Source organism: Oratosquilla oratoria, unplaced genomic scaffold (assembly GCF_046742065.1).
Source record: "Oratosquilla oratoria isolate Oo_2021 unplaced genomic scaffold, ASM4674206v1 SCAFFOLD45, whole genome shotgun sequence".
NCBI lineage: Eukaryota > Metazoa > Arthropoda > Malacostraca > Stomatopoda > Squillidae > Oratosquilla > Oratosquilla oratoria.
Window position 1 is genome coordinate 1 of NW_027467710.1, and position 22,569 is coordinate 22,569.

Here is a 22,569-nt window from a genome sequence, read left to right on the forward strand (position 1 = left end):
AAGATGGATGGGCGTGAGATAGGTGGTGTCAATAGAGAGGTGTTATGTCGGGAGGAGCACCCAACAGGAATGATTTATATATATTATGAGATCCTGAAGTTTATCGGTATGTTTTTGTTTTTTTGATATTTGTGTCTTCTTGTTTATTTTGATATGTCTTGTGTTCTTGTGTTGTCTTTTTTTCTTCATAATATCTGCTTCATTTTTTTGTGTATGCCGTGGAGAAGAATGATTTATAAAGTATATTAATGATATTTTTTGGTGTTTGGTCATCTTCCTTTTTTAGGTACCACGTGCCCATTACCTTCGTAGTTATTCTTCCAATGCCTTTGTTGGCAAATCCGTTGTTGATGAGGACTTGCGTGGCCCTTCCTTTCCAACTCTGTTGCAGTTTGTCAGGGCTCTTCTCATAAAGGCAACTTTTGTCGTCGAATCCTTGTTCGTACCTGTGAGGGCACTCACTCGCTTGATCCATTTAGGCAATGTCGTCCTTGATTGGTGGATTTAACGTAAACTGAGGTGTTCAAAGTTTCTTCTCCCTGTTTCACCAGAACATCAAGAAACGGGAGATAGACCCCCACAACCATATATATATACATTCTGATACCTTATCCCTCCAGGTACTTGGATAACTATATTTCATTTAGAAATATATTCTGGTTAGGTTAAGGACTATTCATGTGTTAATCTATTTAGTTTTAATTTTTTTTAAGTCAAACATATTTCTTTTATATAAAAAACGTGAAACATATTTTCATAAAGTGATATACACGAGATATAACAGTTTATATGATTTTTGTACTGCGAGAGCGACATGACGTCATAACGCGCGAAAGGATACTTTGTGTGGGTTTGTGTTAATCTATTTAGTTTTCATTTTGTAATTTATTCAAATATATTTCTTTTATATAAAAAACGTGAAAAATAATTTCATAAGGTGATAAACACGAGATATAACAGTTTATGAGATTCTTGTACTGCGAGAGTGACATGACGTCATGACGTGCGAAAGGTTACTTTGCGTGAGTTTGTGTTAATCTATTTAATTTTCATTTTGTAATTTATTTAAATATTTTTATTTCATATAAAAAGGTGAAATATAATTTCCTAAAGTTTATGAGATATTTGTACTGCAAGAGCGACATGACGTCATAACGCGCGAAAGGTTACTTTGTGTGGGTTTGTGTTAATCTACTTAGTTTTCATTTTGTAGTTTGTTCGAATATATTTTCTTATATAAAAAACGAGAAATATAATATCATAAAGTGATAAACACAATAGATAACAGTTTATAAGATTTTTGTACTACGAGAGCGACATGACGTTATAACGCACGAAAGGTTACTTTGGAGGGTTTGTGTTAATCTATTTACGGTTTTTAATTTTGTAATTTATTCAAATATATTTATCTTATAAACGTGAAATACAATTTCATAAAGTAATAAACAGGAATATGACAGTTTATAAGATTTTTGTACTGCGAGAGCGACATTACGTCATAACGAGCGAAAGGCTACTTTGCGTGGGTTTGTGTAAATCTACATAGTTTTCATTTTGTAGTTAATTCGAATATATTTCTTTTGTGTAAAAAACGTGAAATATAATTTCATAAAGTGATAAACACGAAATATAACAGTTGATAATATTTTTGTGCTACGAGAGCGATATGACTTCATAACGAGCGAAAGGTTACTTTGCGTGGGTTTGTGTTCATCTATTTAGTTTTAATTTTGTAATTTAATCATATAATTTTCTCTTATGTAAAAAACGTGATATGCAATTTCATAAAGTGATAAACACGAAATATAACAATCTATAAGATTTTTGTACTGCGAGAGCGACATGACGTCATAACGATCGAAAGGTCATTTTGTAATTTATTAATGTATATTTCTTTTATATAGAAAAAACGTGAAATATAATTTCATAAAGTGATAAACACGCAATACAACGGTTTATAGCATTTTAGTACTGCGAGAGCGACATGACGTCATAATGGTCGAAAGTTTACTTTGCATGGGTTTGTGTTCATATATTTAGTTTTCATTTTGTAGCTTATTCGAATATATTTCTTTTATGTAAAAAAGTGAAATATAATTTCATAAAGTGATAAACACGAAGTATAGCAGTTAATAAGATTTTTGTACTGCGACAGCGACATGACGTCATAACGTGCGAAATGTTACTTTCCTAGGGTTTGTGTTAATCTATATAGTTTACATTTTGTAATTTATTCAAAATATTTCTGTTTAAAAAAACGTGAAATATAATTCTATAAAGTGATAAACACGATATATAACAGTCTATAAGATTTTTGTACTGCGAGAGCGACATGACGTCATAACGTGCGAAAGTTACTTTGCGTGTGCTTGTGTTAATCTATTTAGTTTGGATTATGTAATTAATTAAAATATATTTCTTTAATATAAAAAACGTGAAATACAATTTCATATAGTGATAAACACAAAATATAACATTTTATAAGATTTTTGTACTGGGAGAGCGACAAGACAAACATAACGAGCGAAAGGTTAGTTTGCATGGGTTTGTGTTTAATCTATTTAGTTTTCATTTTGTAAGTTATTCATATATATTTTTTTATATAAAAACGTTAGATATAACTTCATAAAGTGATAAACATGACATATAACAGTTTATGAGATTTTTGTACTGCGACAGCGACATGACGTCATAACGAGTGTAAGGTTACTTTGCGTAGGTTTGTGTTAATCTATTTAGTTTTCATTTTGTAATATATTCAAATATATATCTTTTATATAAAAAAAGTGAAATATAATTTCATAAAGTGATAAATACGAAATATTACACTTTGTGATTTTTGTACTGCGAGAGCGACACGTTATGACGCGTGAAAGGTTACTTTTCGTGAGTTTGTATTAATCTATTTAGTTTTCATTTTGTAGTTTATTCGAATATATTTCTTTCATGTAAAAAACTTGAAATAAAATTTCACAAAGTGGTAAACACGAAATATAACAGTTTATGAGATTTTTGTACTGCAAGAGCGACATGACGTCATAACGAGCGAAAGGTTACTTTGCTAGGGTTTGTGTTGATCTATTTAGTTTTAATCTTGTAATTTATTCATATATATTTCTTTTATATAAAAACATGAAATACAATTTCATAAAGTGATAAACACGAAATATAACAATTTATAAGATTTTTGTACTGCGAGAGCGACATGACGTCATAACGAGCGAGGGGTTACTTTGCATGGGTTTGTGTTAATCTATTTAGTTTTCTTTTTGTAGTTTATTCGAATATATTCATTCTATGTAAAAACGTGAAATATAATTTCATAAAGTGATAAACACGAAATATAACAGCTGATAAGACTTTTGTACTGGGAGAGCGAAATGACGTCATAAAGAGCGAACGGTTAGTTTGCATGGGTTTGTGTTAATTCATTTAGTTTTCATTTGTAGTTTATTCGAATATATTTCTTTTATGTAAAAATGTGAAATATAATATAGTAACGTGATAAACACAATATATATCAGTTTATAAGATTTTTGTACTGCGAGAGCGACATGATGTCATAAACGCGCGAAAGGTTTGTGTTGATCTATTTAGTTTTCATTTTGTAATTCATTCATATATATTTCTTTTATATAAAAACTCCGTGAAATATAATTTCATAAAGTGATAAACACGAAATATAACGGTTTATAAGATTTTTGTACTGCGAGAGCGACATGACGTCATAACGTGCGAAAGGATACTTTGCGTGGGTTTGTGTTAATCTGTTTAGCTTTGATTTTATAATTTATTCAAATATATATCTTTTATAAAAAAATGGAAATATGATTTCATAAAGTGATAAACAGGAAATATAACAGTTTGTGAGTTTTTCGTACTGCGAGAGCGACATGATGCCATACGGTTCACGACACAATGTCGAAAGACAGACAGAATGTCGACTGCGACAAAATGTCGAAATTTCATATATCGACGTGATTGTGTACATAAAATCAACGAAAAATGCAAGCCTGTGTTCACGCTCAACAGCAATAACTGAAATATCCACCAAAAACTTGGTGCTATCCCTAATTAACTTTCTTGACTGTACATAAAGTGAATATTCTAATTTCAAAATCAATTCTTGAACTACATTCATTCGAATACAAAAAGGAGGAAAAAACTTTCTTGTCTGTCCATAAAGTGAATATTCCAATTTCAAAATAATGTCCTGAACTACATTCATTCGAATACAATAGAAAGAAAACATGGCAGAATTCTTCGTTGCTAAAAAGGAGGAAGAAAAAACTTTCATACGAAGGTTTTCTTTACACCAAAAACAAATGTGTTAAGGAAGGAAAAAATATACTGGCGCTGCGAGGACCGTGCCTGTTCAGGAAAAGCTGCTACTGTTGATGACGTGATGGTAACCACAAAAGCTCACAATATATGTACATGGACTAAATCCTGCAAGGGTTAAGGTCCAGCAATCGATGTCCAGGATTAGGCGCATCGCCGCCAAAGAAACTTTGGAAGGGACGACGTCGCGGATACATAATTTATGCCAAGAAGAAGAACTCTCCAGCCAGCCGCCATCTTCCAGCAGAAGAGGTTCGTGGATATCTTCCGGAGGAGCCGAGCCGAGCATCAAAAGGAGGATTCAGAGGCTGGCTGGCTGGCAGCGTCGTAAAAGCCAGCCGGGCTTACCTCCCTCGTAGTGCTACAGACCTTACCCTACCTGATCCTCCTCACATCAAGACAAAACAAGGGAGCGGGGCACCCTTGGATTATGGCTGATATCAGTTTTGGTAACAATGATCGGATCATAGTGTTTTGTTCAAACAACAACAACCTGAGAAATTGATCAAATTCTTTGGTATGGTACGGTGATGGCACTTTTGACGTCTCCCCGGGATTGTTTGATCAACTCTACATCATTTATCGTTATTATCGTCGTCTCCGTCATCATTTATTTTTATCATCATCATCATTATTATCAATCATCATCATTGTTCTTGTCATTACTATTGTTATTAATATAATTAGTTATTATTGCTATTACTATTATAATCATTGTTCCCATAATAATCATTATTATTATCATCATTTCTTGTTTTACTTAGAATCCTTACGGTACTAGAAATCTGTAAATTATCTAACGAAAAAGGGCGATTCTATTGAAAATGAAAATAATTAGCATTCTTTTCTGAATGGACATTGATCCCCAATCATAAAAATGTTGCGTTGCCTCTGACCCGAAAGAATGTCGGTGAATGAACTAAAATGTCGACTTTTAATTAAGGTGGATGGCAAGAGAGAGGTACAAAATGGGGACGACTGCCATAGTCGCAGGAGTTATACTTATTTTCTCCTATTTCTTAGGATGTTTGACATATACTATTTCCCCTTCCCTGGCAAAATATGATTTAATTGTTTTTTGTTATATTTTTGAATAAGGATGTTAAGTTTCCCTCTGGAATATTAATTTTTGTAGAGCATCCAGCGGGCGCACGACTCCGTGCAACAAGGGTGGATCTACATCACCGCCAGGCAAGTCAGCCTCAACGCGTCAGTCAACAGGCGAGACGAGAGTGAAATGATGAAAGCCGTGTGTGCGCTTACCTTATCATATTTACCTTATTGAAGTGTACAGGAAAGGAACAACACTCGTGGGGTCCCGTCTCCCAATCTCCAATTACATACATAGTCTTAAATTCATATGTAGTTCCAGATATATCCTTGATTTTCAATTGTCGTATTTAGATTTAAATTCATGCATTGTTTGTCTGCCCTGTCCAAAGTAACTCTTCACTTTACCAGAGTAAACCTGAATATAGAATTAAATAACGTAATATCGCCAAGACACTGTTTTCGGCTAAAAAGAAAAAACATACAGTGGAAACCACATTACTCGATACGGTCAAAAAATAATAAATTCTGAAGCGGAATATGTTTGACAACCTAAAAGTCATGCTAGACTGGCGAAAATAACGCTTAATTTTTTATTCCTCAAAAAGATCTGTTTCTATTATATTTTTTCATTGAAATAGCCCAATGTCATGGATGAATTATTTATTGCAATTATGTGAAATGTTTTCACCACTGTTCGACACGACGTCACACGGGAATACATCAGACAACAACTAAAAATTATGCTAGACTGGCAAAAACTATGATTAATTTTTTATTCTTCATTATAACTTAGATTTTTATAATATTGTTTCATTAGAATAACCCAATGTCATGGGTGAATTATGCCCATTTAGTATATTGTGTGCAATGTTTTCACGACCGCGCGACATGACGTTACACGGGAACATATTAGGCAATAATTAAAAATCATGCAAGACTGGCAAAAATCATGCTTAAGATGATGAGAGCAGGTAAGGCACCTGGGTTGGATGGATGCCATGCAGAATGTCTGAAGAAAGGAGGTAAAGTTATGGTGAACTGGTTGGTGAGATTATTTAATGTTTGTTTAAGAGAGGGTAGAGTGCCGGAAGACTGGAGGAGTGCCTGTATAGTTCTTCTTTACAAGGGAAAGGGGGACAAGTGTGAGTGTAGTAGTTTCAGAGGGATCAGCTCGTTGAGCGTAGTTGGGAAGGCTTATGGGAGGGTCTTGATTGGGAGGATTAGGAGAGGAACAGAGGGAGTAATTGGTGAGGAACAGTGTGGGTTTAGGACAGGTATGGGTTATGGAGATCAGATTTTTGTGGTAAGACAGATATGTGAGAAAACTATAGAAAGGGACTGTGGGAGGTACTGCAGATATATGGGATAGGAGGAAAGCTGTTAAGAGCAGTCAAGAGTTTTTACGAGAGTAGTAGAGCTTGTGTTAGGATTAGAAATGGAGAGAGTGAATGGTTTGAGGTAAAGGTGGGACTTCGTCAGGGATTTGTTATGTCGCTTTGGCTGTTCAGTCTTGACATGGATGGGGTGGTGCGAGAGGTGAATGCAAGGTTAGTGGGTTAGTGGGTCAGGGGGTTGGAAATGATTAAAGAAAAGGGAGAAGAGTGGGAAATAAGCCAGTTGTTGTTTGCTGACGACACTGCGCATGTAGCAGGATCAGAGGAGGGATTGAGGACTTTAGTGACAGAGTTTGAGAAGGTGTGTGAAAAAAGGAATCTGAAGATAAATGTAGGTAAAAGTAAGGTGATGAGATGTACAGGGTTCCGTTCTTGGGCCACTTCTATTCATAGTATATATAAATGATATAGACCATGGACTAAAATCTACTGTTTCCAAATTTGCTGATGATACAAAACTGTGCGGAGTGGCAAAGGGTCTACGACAGAACGTCGAAAGACAGAACGTCGAATGGTCAAAATGTCGACACGACCGATGGTCTAATGCGACATAATGTCGGAATATGCATTTCACTGATTATTCAGTCATGTGTGCCTTTTATATTAGTGGCACTTGACCAATCATGACTAAAAGAGGTTGTTTGAAGATGGATATTGTTTTAAAGAAAATCTAACTCGGCAATTAAAGATCGATATTTCTCAAATCACTCGATCCATTATGGCCGCCAGGCATGATTTTCTTCTTTAACATAACAATGAAGATAAAACAACTTAAACAACAGTCACTTATACCAGTTTTCCTTGTATTGTATTCGAATAAATGTAGTTCAAGAATTGATTTTGAAATTAGAATATTTACTTAATGTACAGTCAAGAAACTTTTTTCCTCCTTTTTGAGCAACGAAGACTTCTGCCATGTTTTCTTTGTATTCTATTCGAATGAATGTAGTTCAAGAATTGATTTTGAAATTAGAATATTCACTTTATGTATAGTCAAGAAAGTTGATTAGGATTTCAGTATAGTTGTTGAGCGTGAACACAGGTTTGCTTTTTTCGGTCATTTTATGTACTTAATCACATCGATATCTGAATTTTCGACATTTTGTCGCAGTCGACATTCTGTCGTTTCGACATTCTGTCGTTTCGACATTCTGTCGTTTCGACATTCTGTCGTTCCGACGTTCTGTCGTTTCGACGTTCTGTCTTTCGACATTGTGTCGTGCACCGAGTGGCAAATGATCACTTAAACCAATTAAATATTCAAGAAGATTTAGATAAATTGCAGCAATTGTCTGAAAACTGGCTTATGAAATTTAACACAAGTAAATGCAAGGTTATGCACATAGGTAAAAATAACAGTAAGTACGATTACAATTTATTTGGAAATTCGTTAACAAAAGTTGATAGTGAAAAGGATCTCGGCGTAATTATCAGTAACGATCTCAAATCATCTAAGCAGTGTATTTCCGCTTCAGAGAGAACAAATAAGATTCTAGGACTGATTGCGTGTTCTTTTGATTTTAAAAGTCCATCTGTAATTAAAAAGCTATATAGATCGTTAGTTCGTCCACATTTGGAATATGCTGTTTCTGTATGGTCACCGAGTCTCATTAAAGACATTGACAGATTGGAAAAAGTACAACGGCGAGCCACAAAACTGATTCCAAATATCAGAAATAGATCAAACAAAAATCGACTAAAACATATGAATCTGTTTTCCCTAAAAAAGCGTAGACTCAGAAGTGACTTGATACAGGTCTTTAAGATTTTAAAGGGAATTGACAACATCAAAAGTGACAACATTATCACGTTGAATGAGAATCAGACAAGAAACAATGGTCTCAAACTATCGAGAAATAGATTCAATTTGGAAGTAGGTAGAAACAACTTTGCCAGCCGTGTAGTTAATGAATGGAATAAACTTCCTGCACAGGTAGTGCAATGTAGTTCAGTTCAAAGCTTTGACTCATTTAGATAAACACCTAAGATGCTGTAATGATTATAATTTATTTTATATTATTTGTTTTTGTTTTGTTATCATTTGTCTGTGATTTTCATTTATTATTAGTTATATGTCAATTTATTATTATTTACTATTTACCTGTTTGTTTATTATTTAACTATACCTATGCATTTATGTATTTTATTTGTTATTTACATTGTTATAGTTTTTATTTATTATTTTATTATTATTATGATTTTTTTCGCATCCGACCTAGATATGGACCAAAAGGTCTCCTGTCGGCATGCTCCGCCTTTGTAATCCTTTGTATGTATGTATGTGTGTACGTATGTATGTATGTGTGTACGTATGTATGTACATACGTACGTAACGTATGTACGTACGTATGTATGTATGTATGCATATTACAAAGGATTACAAAGGCGGAGCATGCCGACAGGAGACCTTTTGATCCATATCTAGGTCGGATGCAAAAAAAAAAAAAAAAAAAAAAAAAAAAACATACATATACACATATATATATATATATATATATATATATACACACATACATACATATATACATATATCATATTAATGATGAATTAAAACTAAAATAATGTAAAAATAACAAATAAAATACACAAATAAATGCATAGGTATAGTTGAATAACAAACAAACAGGTAAATAGTAAATGATTATAAATTGACATATAACTAATAATAAATGAAAATCAGACAGACAAATTATAACAAAACAAAAACAAATAATATAACATAAATTATAATCATTACAGCATTTTACTTAGGTATTTATCTAAATGATTCTTAAAGCTTTGAACTGAACTACATTGCACTACCTGTGCAGGAAGTTTATTCCATTCATTAACTACACGGTTGGCAAAGGTGTTTCTACCTACTTCCAAATTGAATCTATTTCCGGACAGTTTGAGACCATTGTTTCTTGTCTGATTCTCATTCAACGTGATAATGTTGTCACTTTTGATGTTGTCAATTCCCTTTAAAATCTTAAAGACCTGTATCAAGTCACCTCTGAGTCTACGCTTTTTTAGGGAAAACAGATTCATGTGCTTAAGTCGATTTTCGTATGATTTATTTTTGATATTTGGAATCAGTTTTGTGGCTCGCCGTTGTACTTTTTCCAGTCTGTCAATGTCTTTAATGAGATTCGGTGACCATACGGAAACAGCATATTCCAAATGTGGACGAACTAACGATTTATATAGCTTGTTAATGAGTGATGGACTTTTGAAATCAAAAGATCGCGCAATCAATCCCAGAATCTTATTTGCTTTCTCAGAAGCTGAAATACACTGCTTGGATAATTTGAGGTCGTTACTGATAATTACGCCGAGATCTTTTTCACTATCCACTTTTGTTAACGAATTTCCAAATAACTTGTAATCGTACTTACTGTTATTTTTACCTATGTGCATTACCTTGCATTTACTTGTGTTAAATTTCATTAGCCACTTTTCAGACCATTGCTGTAATTGATCTAAATCTCCTTGAATATCTAATTGGTTTGAGTGATCATTTGCCACTCCGCACAGTTTTGTATCATCAGCAAATTTGGAAACAGTAGATTTTAGTCCATGGTCTATATCATTCATATATACTATGAATAGAAGTGGCCCAAGAACGGAACCCTGAGGAACTCCACTTGCAACACTTTTCCATCCAGAAGTTTTTCCATTTAAAACAACTCTCTGTTTTCGACCTTTCAACCAATTACTAGTCCAACCTAATAGGCTACCAATTATTCCATGCAAAGCTAATTTAGTAAGTAGTCTTTCGTGTGGGACGGTATCAAAAGCTTTTGCAAAGTCTAGATATATTAAATCTATATTGTTTCTTTTGTCATAATTCGAGATAACTGTGTTGTAGAATTCGAGTAAGTTAGTCACGCAAGAACGTTTCCGTCTAAAACCATGCTGGCTATCATTTATCAAACGGTTACTTTCTAAATGATATTTGATAGCATCTCTGATGATAGTTTCCATTATTTTTCCTACGATCGAAGTCAAACTTATAGGCCTATAGTTATTTGGTTTCTTTTTGTCACCTTTTTTGAATATGGGAGTAACGTTAGCTAGCTTCCATTCTCTTGGGACATCTCCGGATATGATGGATTTCTTGAAAATAATTTCTAATGGAACAACAATCTCATTTTTCATTTCCTTTAAGATTCTCGGATGCCAACCGTCCGGCCCTGGTGTTTTATTAACTTTGAGTTTGTCTATACACCTTTTAATTTTTTCTTTTGTTATATTTACCGTAGTGAGTAAGTTTACCCCAGACTTTTCACAGGTTTCAGTTTGGAATTCACTTTGAGGTGTTTCGTTTACGAATACCGAGCTAAAATAATTGTTTAAGATATTACACATTCCTTCATTTGAATATTCAAGTTGACCGTCAGCAGATAATAGTGGACCAATGTGATTCCTAACAACCTTTTTATCTCTAATGTAACTATAGAATTCTTTGGGATTCTCTTTGGATTTCTCAGCGATGTTCATTTCGTATTGTCGTTTTCTTTTTCATATTGTATTTTTTAAATCTCTCTGTATTGATACATAACTTTCATAGTCATTATATTCACCCAAGCACTTATATTTCTTATAAGCCTGTCTCTTTTTAGCAATACTTTTTTCAGTTTCTTTGTCGAGCCACTTTGGGCGAGCCTGATTTGGTGGACGTCTGTCCTTAAAAGGAATGTAAGTTTGAATCATCTTAGTGAGCGTATTTTGAAATATTTCCCACATCTGATCTACAGGCCTTTCGTTTAATTTTGCCTCCCAATCTGTAAGCTGAAGCTCCTGACGTAGTTCTATGAACTGAGCTTTACTGAAATCGGGTATTTTAGAAGCACAAGTATCTATTCTAAAATTGTTTAGGAGTTTGAATCTGACTAAGTTGTGATCGCTATTTGCAACAGATTCACCGACTTCTACATCAGTTACCATGCTTTCGCGGCTAGTGATCAATAAATCGAGTAAGTTTCCATATCTTGTGGGCTCTTTTACATGCTGAATTAAGTAATTGTCACCAAGAAAATCAATCAAGCGACTACCTATATGGCCATGTTCAAGGGTCATCCAATCAATGTCAGTAAAATTGAAATCACCCATTATCAATAAATCCCGGTTGCAGAAACTAGACAGTTCTTGATATAACAGTTTGTCGTCTGCTAATGATAATGTCTTTGGCCTATATATTACACCTATATTCATTTTTTGTCCATTTGTTTGGGTTAACTCTACCCACAAACTGTCATATGCATCCTGTTTCACTTTCTCTAAAACACAATCATGAACATTGTTTTTAACGTACAGTAGAACACCCCCACCTTTCTTGTGGTTTCTATCCTGATGAAAGTGTTTAAATCCCGCAATATTAAATTCAGCTTCGAACTCTGTACCATTTAACCATGTCTCAGTTATTCCTATCATATCGAGATTTTCGCTTTTGACATACGCCTGTATTTCTTGAAATTTGTTCCTAATACTACGAGCATTAAAGTACATAGTTTTAAGAAACTCGTGATTATTTTTTTTTACACATTTTGAGTTTCAATATCATGTCTTATATTATCATTTTGTTTTTTATTTATGCCTTGCTCTATATTATTATTATTTGGTCCTTCATTGACATTCAATGCCTCATTAACATTTCTCCTATCAAAATTAACATTTCCCCCATCACGGACATCTGGTCGATTACGGTCATCCGATCTATTTTGTACATTTTGTCCCTCTACGTCACCGTGATTCACGCCGGCCTCCCGTCGTTCAGTGACATTATGTCCGGCATCCCTTTACCTTTAGTAATTACCTTTAGTATTGGCCATTAGGTACCCCGAAGGGTAATAAGACCACATACCGAGGTTGGACGCTGTAGTGGTGTTAATAGTGTGGAGGTTGTTGCATCCCCTCCTCCTATGCACCGAGAGGTCAGCAGGAAAAGTTGTACTTGTAGAGGTCTTCTTTAGTAGACAATTCTTTCGCGATTTTACTTTTAAAAGATTCTACGGATTTAGCACTAATGGTTTCTTGGCTCAGCTTGTTCCATGGTTCTGTGTTTCTTGCAGGTAGGAAGTTTTTTTTTTTTCTGTAGCTAATTTGGTGTTGTAATTATAGCTTTAAGTTGTGACCTCTGGTCGCTGTACTAAGTGTTGGCAGCTTGAACTTGGCTCTTCCACAGCTGTTGCCTTCCCTCCTGTAGTCTACCTGGTCAATGTTCTTCATAATCTTGAAAGCTTGTTTGTCTAAGGTCCGCTCTATGCCTTCTAAACTGGAGTGTTGTTGGGAGTTGAAGACTAGCAAGTCGCTCTGAGTAGTAGGATAAGTGAGACAGTCCTGTAACCGTCTCTGTACTCCTTGGGGACCAAATTACCGAGGCATACTTCAGGTGAGGGCGAACTAGGCTTTTGTACAGGTGGAGGAAGGCAGTCTTGTCCGTCCATGGCCGTAAAAGTGTGCTTGGTTGCTCCAAGTACTCTATTGGCCTTGCTGACCGACCTGTGCTTGAACATGGCTTGAGAACTGCAGCCGCTGATCCACCGTGATCCCTTTCTTCCTCCACTGACACCAGCGTGCGTTCAGGTGATCCATCAGATCCATTCATTCTATATTCATATAGTGGGTTGCCATTTGCCCGGTTCCACCATTTGCACTTGGAATTGGCATCCAGAACGATTGTTTATTATCTATTGTGGATACATTGTTATATTTATCTGGACCACGATAAGAGAAAATAACTAAATGATCGCTTTGAATATTCACTTTCGAGTGTATGTAATCATGTCAATATGAATTGTATTTCCTTTTATTGTTATATTTTACTTTTAACGTTACTCGAAGGTGTGTGTGTGTGTGTGTGTGTTGGGCTTTCATATCACCACGAAAGAGTGTAGTATGCAGAGTTACCACAGGAGGAGAAAGAGATCTTAAATAAAGCAGCGAGTGCATTCGAATAAAGAAAAATCCACTAACGACATTCCGGCAAGCCAAACACAGAGCTCATCTTAAGGATAACTAATGAATAGTCAACTTCTTTTGTATGACCATACACGTGTGTAAACCTGTGATCTTACTTCGTTGGTACGCGCGAATTTTTTGTATCAAAGATTTGGCTTACTTGGGCGCTTAGAAAAGTGCGAAGGGTTTGTAATTAATGTTGATTCAGTTATACAACTAAGGAATATCATATGTGGTTTAGTTGTGTGAGAATATAGTTTATGGTCCGATGACAGTAGTTGAGGTTTGGAATATAGTTGTATATAATTACCAATTTGTTTATTTATTTATCTATATTCATTTCATAAAATCAACCATTATCCACAAACCGACATGTGCATAGGAAACACTGTATAACAATGAAAAAAAAAACGGAAATGAGACTATCCTTTTCTAGAGTTATTTTTTGCGTAGATCACGAATATAACATCCGTTTCTTTCTGTGACCCTCCAGTTCTTCGTAAATAGCAGTGCCCGCAATGTCTATCTGAACGGTATTTTTTGTTGCTTTTACCATTTATATAATTTTTCACATAGCTATGTGTTTTTTTTTCTTAACAGGATACAGAGTTAAGATGCCTAGAGAATGCAAGAATTCGCCAGACAAGTTTTGTTATATATGTGGATCAGTTACATTAAGGCAATACAAGAGACAGTTGACTCAACGTGTAAAGAAACTTTATGAGCTGTACTTTGGATGTAAAGTGGGTGACCAGGACAAAAGCTGGGCACCTCACATATGTTGTGTCAGGTGTACAAGTTCCCTTTCTGCCTGGGTGAAAGGCAAAGGGACTGGCCGTTTGGCGTACCAATGGTCTGGAGGGAGCCAAAGGACCACTCAACAGATTGCTACTTCTGTTTAACGGATATTAAAGGTGGGTGTTCAGTGTTTATTTTCTACTGTTTTTATATATATTTTCAAGAGATGTATCAATAAAAAAGATCGAAATACATAATAAGTTGCACTTCCACTATTTTTGCACGTGATCACAACCAATAGTATCCATTTTTAGTCTGATTTTTTATTTTATTTTCCTGCAGGTCGCAACAGAAAAGGCAAGAAATCTATCGTGTATCCAGATCTTCAGTCTGCTATTCGCCCAGTTCTACATTCAAGTGATATTCCTGTACCACAGTCGCCCTCTGAACTACCAAGCGATGACACGAGCAACTCAGACGATTCATAATCTCAAGATGCAACGTATACGACACAACTTGAATCTGATAAGAAACCACACCTCATCACCCAAACAGAACTCAATGATCTAGTTCGTGATCTAACACTTACTAAGCAACAGAGTGGACTCCTGGCCTCACGTTTGCAACAATGGCACCTGTTGGATGAAGAAGCTCGAATTACAGTATTTAGGAAGCGTTCTGCAAATCTATAGGATTTCTTCACTTTGGAAAACAACTTGACTTATTGTAATGATATCAGAGGCCTATTCAGTGCCCTTGAGCTGTCCTATGAACCCAATGAGTGGAGGCTATTCATAGATGGATCCCTTTACAGCATAAAAGCAGTTCTGTTGCACATTGGGAACACCATGCCTTCAGTTCCAGTTGCTTACTCAGTCATTTTAAGAGAGACATGTGAGAACCTTGCTTTTATTCTAGACCGCATAAGTTACAAAGAGCATGAGTGGTTAATTTGTGCAGACTTGAAAGTAGTAGCCATACTTAATGGGCTACAAACTTGATACACCAAATTTATGTGCTTTCTTTGCAAGTGGGACAGTAGGGCCAGATCAGAACATTATATACGCTCAGAATGGCCATCTCGGGAATCTATGACGCTTGGATGCCATAATGTAATTCATGAGCCACTAGTTAAGAAGGAGAAAATCATTTTGCCGCCACTGCATATAAAACTAGGCCTAATGAAGCAATTTACCAAAGCACTGCAACATAACAAGCCATGTTTCCAGTATCTCAAAGGGATCTTCCCTAAAATTAGTGATGCCAAGATTAAAGAGGGTATATTTGTAGGCCCTCAGATTCGCAAGCTTATAAATGATGAGGACTTTGAGGCGACAATGGATGAACCTGAGCTAGCGGCCTGGCATGCATTCAAAGATGTATGCAAAGGGCTTCTGGGAAAGCACCAAGAGTCCCAGCGAGAGCGTAAAGTGGAGAGGCTAATCAAATGCTACCAGATCTCGGATGCAATATGTCACTGAAGATACACTTTCTTCATTCTCATCTGTCCTTCTTCCCAGAGAATGCAGCAGATGTGAGTGATGAACATGGAGAGAGGTTCCATCAAGATATAGCGTCAATGGAAAACAGGTACAAGGGAAAATGGAGCCCTGCTATGCTGGCTGACTTCTGTTGGAACCTGAAGCGTGACACGCCTGAGACGTCTTATAAAAGAAGAAGTAAATAATAGATTGTAGGTTAATACATCATATAAAGCTAACAAACATGCCGATTCATTATATATTAATTAAATAAATACAATGAAGACATTTAATCTGACTTTGGGAGCAAAATACATTTATGGAACCTTGGAAATCTCTATTAATTGCATAATTATTAAAACAGCGATTTACAAAAAATTGTGACGTGGCATGAAATTTTTGTTATCAAATTTGAATTCAGCACACTGAACTTCATAATAAAACGCACATGAGAACTATGTTTTCTTCTTAATCCTGAAATTTGTTGTACAGTGAAATTAATATCCAAAGCTTTCCCAGTCCACGCTGGCATTGGCGGTAGATGAAGGCAGCTGTGTGTGTTTAGTTGTCGACAATCATCATCATCATTATTATTATTATTATTATTATTATTATTATTATTATTATTATTATTATTATTATTATTATTATTATTATTATTATTATTATTATTATTATTATTATTATTATTATTACTTTATTATTTTATAATTATTATTATTATTATTTTATTATTATTATTTTATCATTATTATTATTATTATTATTAATTTATTATAGCTTGGTAATTGGACAAATGTGTATAGGTTTGCAGTCTTTTTATTCAGGTATCTAATATCGAATATGTACAGAACTATCCTATTGTAAATTGTGAACGAACTAAATATTTTTGTTACTAAAACAGTAATGACAGAATTGTTGTTGTTATTTATTATTCGGGGGATTTTCTTATTACTACAGTTTCGTTTTATATTATTCGATTTCTTGTATTCATTTAGCAGTTGCTGTCTTCCTTGACTAGGCCGCTTGCGTGACCACAGTCAAGTCGTCTACAACGCCGACTGCGACTTTCCACTTGTTTGTGAAAGTACGCTGTGGTCTTTAGAAACTGTTTTCTGTCGTCGATAACTCGCCCTCGTCTCTGTCCTTAGTATTAATTATATTTACTTCATTTCTAGTAGAGAATTATTGTTATTTTGTTATTCTTCAAAACGTGAAAAAAATACCGTGAGACAAGTATATCGTACAAGTATATCAATGGGCATCTTCCACAGAGGTATAAAAATATGCGATGACGTTGCAGAATGTTGCGTCACGTTCGGGTCGGCTGCTTGCGTGATGTGTCTGGGAGCGTCTGAGCGATGTATTACGTTCAGTCTCAATGTATCATTCATCACGCATTTCTTAACGGATTCGCGCATTCAAACATTTGTTGTATACATTTTTTTCAATGCTGTTGATGATCTTTGTGATGAAATTTACGGAATTGGAAATTGCGATTTTCAGATACACGCACTAACAATCGTAGATATGTTTCGGAACGTGTTTTCCGTCTTAATGTTGGGGACATTGCGTATTTTGGAGATTTTCGGTCGAAAAAGTTTTACCCGTCAGCTGTGCGTCAGTCGTCTCCGTTTTCTATGAGGTGACAGATGGCACTGGAAAACTAGACTGTTTATTCATCTAGGCCAGTAACTGGGGACCGTGACATCCCAGCGAGCAGCAGGTTGACGATGCATGTCATGGTTGATAATTAATTTAGCATTTTCTAACGAAGTGTCTAGGTGAGGCATGTGTTAAATTTGAATTTATTTTATTTATTTGTTAAATTTACATTGTATAAATTTATGGAGTTAAAATACCATAGTATATATTTCGTATCACTATATTTTAGTATTATTACTTTTTTGATAGAATGAAAAATTCTAAGGACTGTTCGTGTGAATGGAAACGACTTTGGTTATATTTTTTCGAATTTTCAAATGTCAAGTTAGGTGTGCGTCACATATTGAGGCGTCAAATGGCGAAACTAAAGAAAATATATTTACACGAATGTTAGACACTGCAGACATTTTCTTTTCGGGAATCTAGAATAATGTGAGCGAAGTCGTCATCTAGAAATTTGAATTCATAGCCAATTCATAACCGTTGACAGATTCTGCCCTATGCGAGGCGACTGGAAGTTAATTGTTGTTTTATATACTTTTTATTTTGTATTTTTGTTGGTGTATATTTTGTTTGTTATTATTATCATTATTATTTTCCCGGATCGTCATAAAGGCGCGCGCACACACACACACACACACACACACACACAACTCTGTGGCGCGGTTGGTAGAGTCCCAGACTGTCAGTATGGCGGTACCGGCGGTACCTGGTTCGAATCCTGCCCAGAGCTGAAATTATTTCAGTATCGGTGCGCTTCGAATCGTTACTCCAACTCTCGTGGGCGGGGAGTTGGATGTGTGTGTACGTGTAAGGTCACAGCATTACCCATAGATCGGTCACAGGAGCTCTGAGCTCTCTTCCGAGAGGGAAATAGCTGTCGATCACGAGTCCAACACGTGATCCAAAGACCAAGGTGAATCATACACACACATTGTAGGAAGACATTGCAAAATGAATAAATATTCTACATCTTCCTCCTCTTCCTCCATTAAAGATCTGGTTCAGCCACATCGGTTAACTTAATCTAGATTAGGTTGCTATGTCAATCGACTTCAGTTAACGTATGGACGTTTAATTAATTAAACTCTCTCTCTCTCTCTTTCTCTCTCTCGTGATTTTTATAAGAGGTGATTCTACTCATCTTGTTACGACTGGAGAATTGATATCCACTCAAGAAATGTAGTCGATAAAATCTTCTCAAAGTATTTTGTTTTGTTTCTGTGTGTAGAGTCAATTGACCCTAAAATTTGAAGAAAAAAAATCGAAAATTGGTAAGAGGGCAAGAAACAAAATGGCCGCTTCAAAATGGACGATGATTTTTGAGAAAAGAACTTTAAATAAAACCCAAAAAAACAGAATTATCTATTTCCATTGTTATCTTATTTTATGCTTATATTTTTCATGTCTGTTTACATTTTATGTATTTTATTTTTCATTATAGTTTTTAAGTGACCAGCATTCTTATCTGGGAATCCGGGTTCATTTGTGATTATTAATAAACGCGTACCCCTGGGGCGTAGGGGTGCTCAGACTCCTGTGACGTGTTATCTGCGCGCGAGAGGCGGTTGCCAATTTCCGACTCACGATCTTTTTTTTTTTTTTTATCAAATCCAACACAAAGTTGGACAAAGCTAACACAATAAAAATGTGCATTATTATTATTTATTTATTCGTTCTAAACTTGTAATGGAAACGAAGCATTTTGGAAACAAAAAATTGTACCATGGAGGAATTATTACATTATTATTGTTTATGTATTCGTTTTAAACGTATAATGAAAACGAAGCAGTTTGAAAAAAGAAAACGTATCATGGAGGAAGTATAACGGTCTCATTATTCAAACGACCCTGACCGATCTCAAGGTCGCCTCGGTGTGGCCTTGCGCGGTACGGGTGGTAGGGTTGGGGGGTTGGGCGGCAAGCGGCCCGGCTGGCTGGCTGGCTGGCCCGCCAGCAATGAAAACTGCTAGAATAGGGTCAACGGTTATACGGGTGCAAGTCGAAGTACGACATTGTCGTTTGTTAAAAAAAAAGTCACACGGGTGCAAGTCGATGCTTAGATTGTAGTTTGTTTTTGAAAACCCTTCATCGTCAATTTTTATTATTATTATTATTATTATTATTATTATTATTATTATTATTATTATTATTATTATTATTATTATTATTATTATTATTATTATTATTATTATTATTATTATTATTATTATTATTATTATTATTATTATTATTATTATTATTATTATTATTATTATTATTATTATTATTATCATTATTATTATTATTATTATTATTATCATTATTATTATTATTATTATCATTATTATTATTATTATTATTATTATTATTATTATTATTATCATTATTATCATTATTATCATTATTATTATTATTATTATTATTATTATTATTATCATTATTATCATTATTATTATTATTATTATCATTATTAATCATTATTATTATCATTATTAATAATGCTATTCGATAGATTGTCGTTTGTTTTTTAAAAAACCCAACAGTCGTCATTCGGGTTCAAGTCGATGCTAAGATTGTCGTGTTTTTTTTTAACCCTTCATCGTCTATTATTACTATTATTATTATTATTATAAATGATGCTATTTTACTATTGATACTATTGTTTTATTGATGTTGTACACGGGGGGGAAGTGGCTGCCCAAGACGACGCGACGCGACGCCCAGGTGTGAATTTGTGTCACGCTGCACGCTGCACAAGGTCAATGGGGCTGGGGAAGAAGAAGTTGGGCGACTTTGAAAAGATTGTCTTTATATTTTCATTTTCTTTATATATTATTGTTGTTATACTATTAGACCCCAAGCTATCATGACAATACCCCAGATGGGTATTTACTAGAATACAGGCAGAAATACGGGAGAGGACCAGTGTTGTCTTTACGGAGGAGGAGGTTGGGGAAGGACCGACGACGTATTTCCCCCCCAGGAACCTACAGATGTCGCGTTAGGACTTGACGTCAGTCATCACGTGGAGAAGGAAACTGTGTCTAACAACGTATATGGTTATAAGAAAGTTCCAGGTCGTTAACAAGGCATCGTAACTTTACGACATAGGATATTCATCGTAACTCCTCTACGACGTCGCCAAGTTCTGAATCTAGATTTTCTATTCTTCGACAAATCTGCTAGATATATGAATTTGAGTAATGAGTTTTTGAAACTCAAATAACGTGTTTAAAATAAGCAGAATTAAGCATTGGACTTTTTTTCCGTAAATTTTTGTTTCGATTTTGGTCTTTTTTTCAGTTCTGTCCAACAACGGCCGTCCAGGTCCGCCGCCATAAGACTTTTTTCTTTTATTTGATATTTTCCTACACATTCGGGGACCAGAAAATGTGTGTACGTTCGCATGTTTAGTTATATCACGGAGCACACTCGACGATGGAATATTGAATGTACGACAATAATCTGATCCAAGCGTTGTATGTAAATACGTCGACGACATTACGTCAATCTTGCATTTCCATCGATTTTCCAATAGGTAGCGCCCTAACAGCAATTTTATTACTTTTATTATAATGAAATATGGTAGAAATAAAATATGTCTTTGGTACCATCTGGTAGCAGTCATAAGAATACCGTAACCACGATTTTTTAAATTTATTTGTTTGTCGTCGACGGTTTTAGGTCTGAGGCGCCAAAAATGCGGATGATGTAGATCACGTGACCACAGTCAGGCCTCGCCTTTCGCAGATGTTTCCCGTGGCCTGATGATGGTTCTCGCACTAGGCTGGCTGAGAACCGTCGATTTTATTTCGTCGACGCGACAGTTGCGAAGCGATGAGAAAGGAACTTGCGTGAGGACTGACAAAATGTCGACTTTTTTTCGCGTGTCTGTCGACGCTGGATGGGTCTGGATTTTTCCAGTGATTTCCTGCGTTATTGCGAAAGATTCATCTCTAACTAAAAAAAAAAAAATCGAAAATAACTTTAAGTGAGAGACTGTAGTGTAGTTTGTTGTTAAGGTAAAAGTTATGGGGATATTTTCCCCTAACGCACAGCTAAAAACAGGATGGTATTCACTTATTCATTTTTTTCTTTTATACTCGTTTTTCCCTCTGCAGTTGTTGCATGGAGAAATGCATTGCTGTTTATTTAATTTAAGCGACGGAGAAAAAATAATATATAATAACGGCAATATGCACTTGTTTATTTGATTTATACATTAATCAATTTATATTTTACTTTATTCATATGTGCATTTATTTACTTGTTTGTCCATGAGATAATGTCTGACATGAACGTTGTAGAATAGCGGACGAACAAATCTAGGAAATGATTATCGAACCTATGTCAACGTCAGTAGATGGCAGGACTTCCCCGGATACGACGTACGCGCGCGAGCGCCCTGACCCTCACTCATGTCTTGGCTCAGCCAAGTGGCGATAAGCAGGTTGGCCCCATTCTGAAGCTGCAACTCGCAGGTGTTAATGAGAACGGCCCAGGGTTTTGTGTTTATTTATATTAAAACACGCCGTTATATTGTGTCAATATTATCGACTGTGCATGAATATTTTTAAACAGCCTACTTGTGCATTATTTTTTTTCCTACACAGCGACTCGAGTCAACTTGGTTTCGTAGCGTCCTACGCGCTTTATGACGTAATGTCGTTTGCTTTACCCAAGTGACTCGATTTTATGTTTTTAGAACTTTTTTCCTGTATGATGCCTCTAATCCAAAACAGGTTATTGAATTGACCGAAGCTCATTTTTTAAAGTCAACCTATCAGATGATAAATTCATCTGGCGTAGAAAAATCTAAATATTACTGGTGAAGATACAAGCATCTAGTCGCTTATTGCATTCATTGAGTGGGCTTTCGGCGTCGTTTTGTCGACATTTCCCCCTTCCCTCTCGTCTCTCGATTGTTTCTTCCCAGGCTTCCTTATTTTTGTCGTTTTTTTCTGTATTAACTTG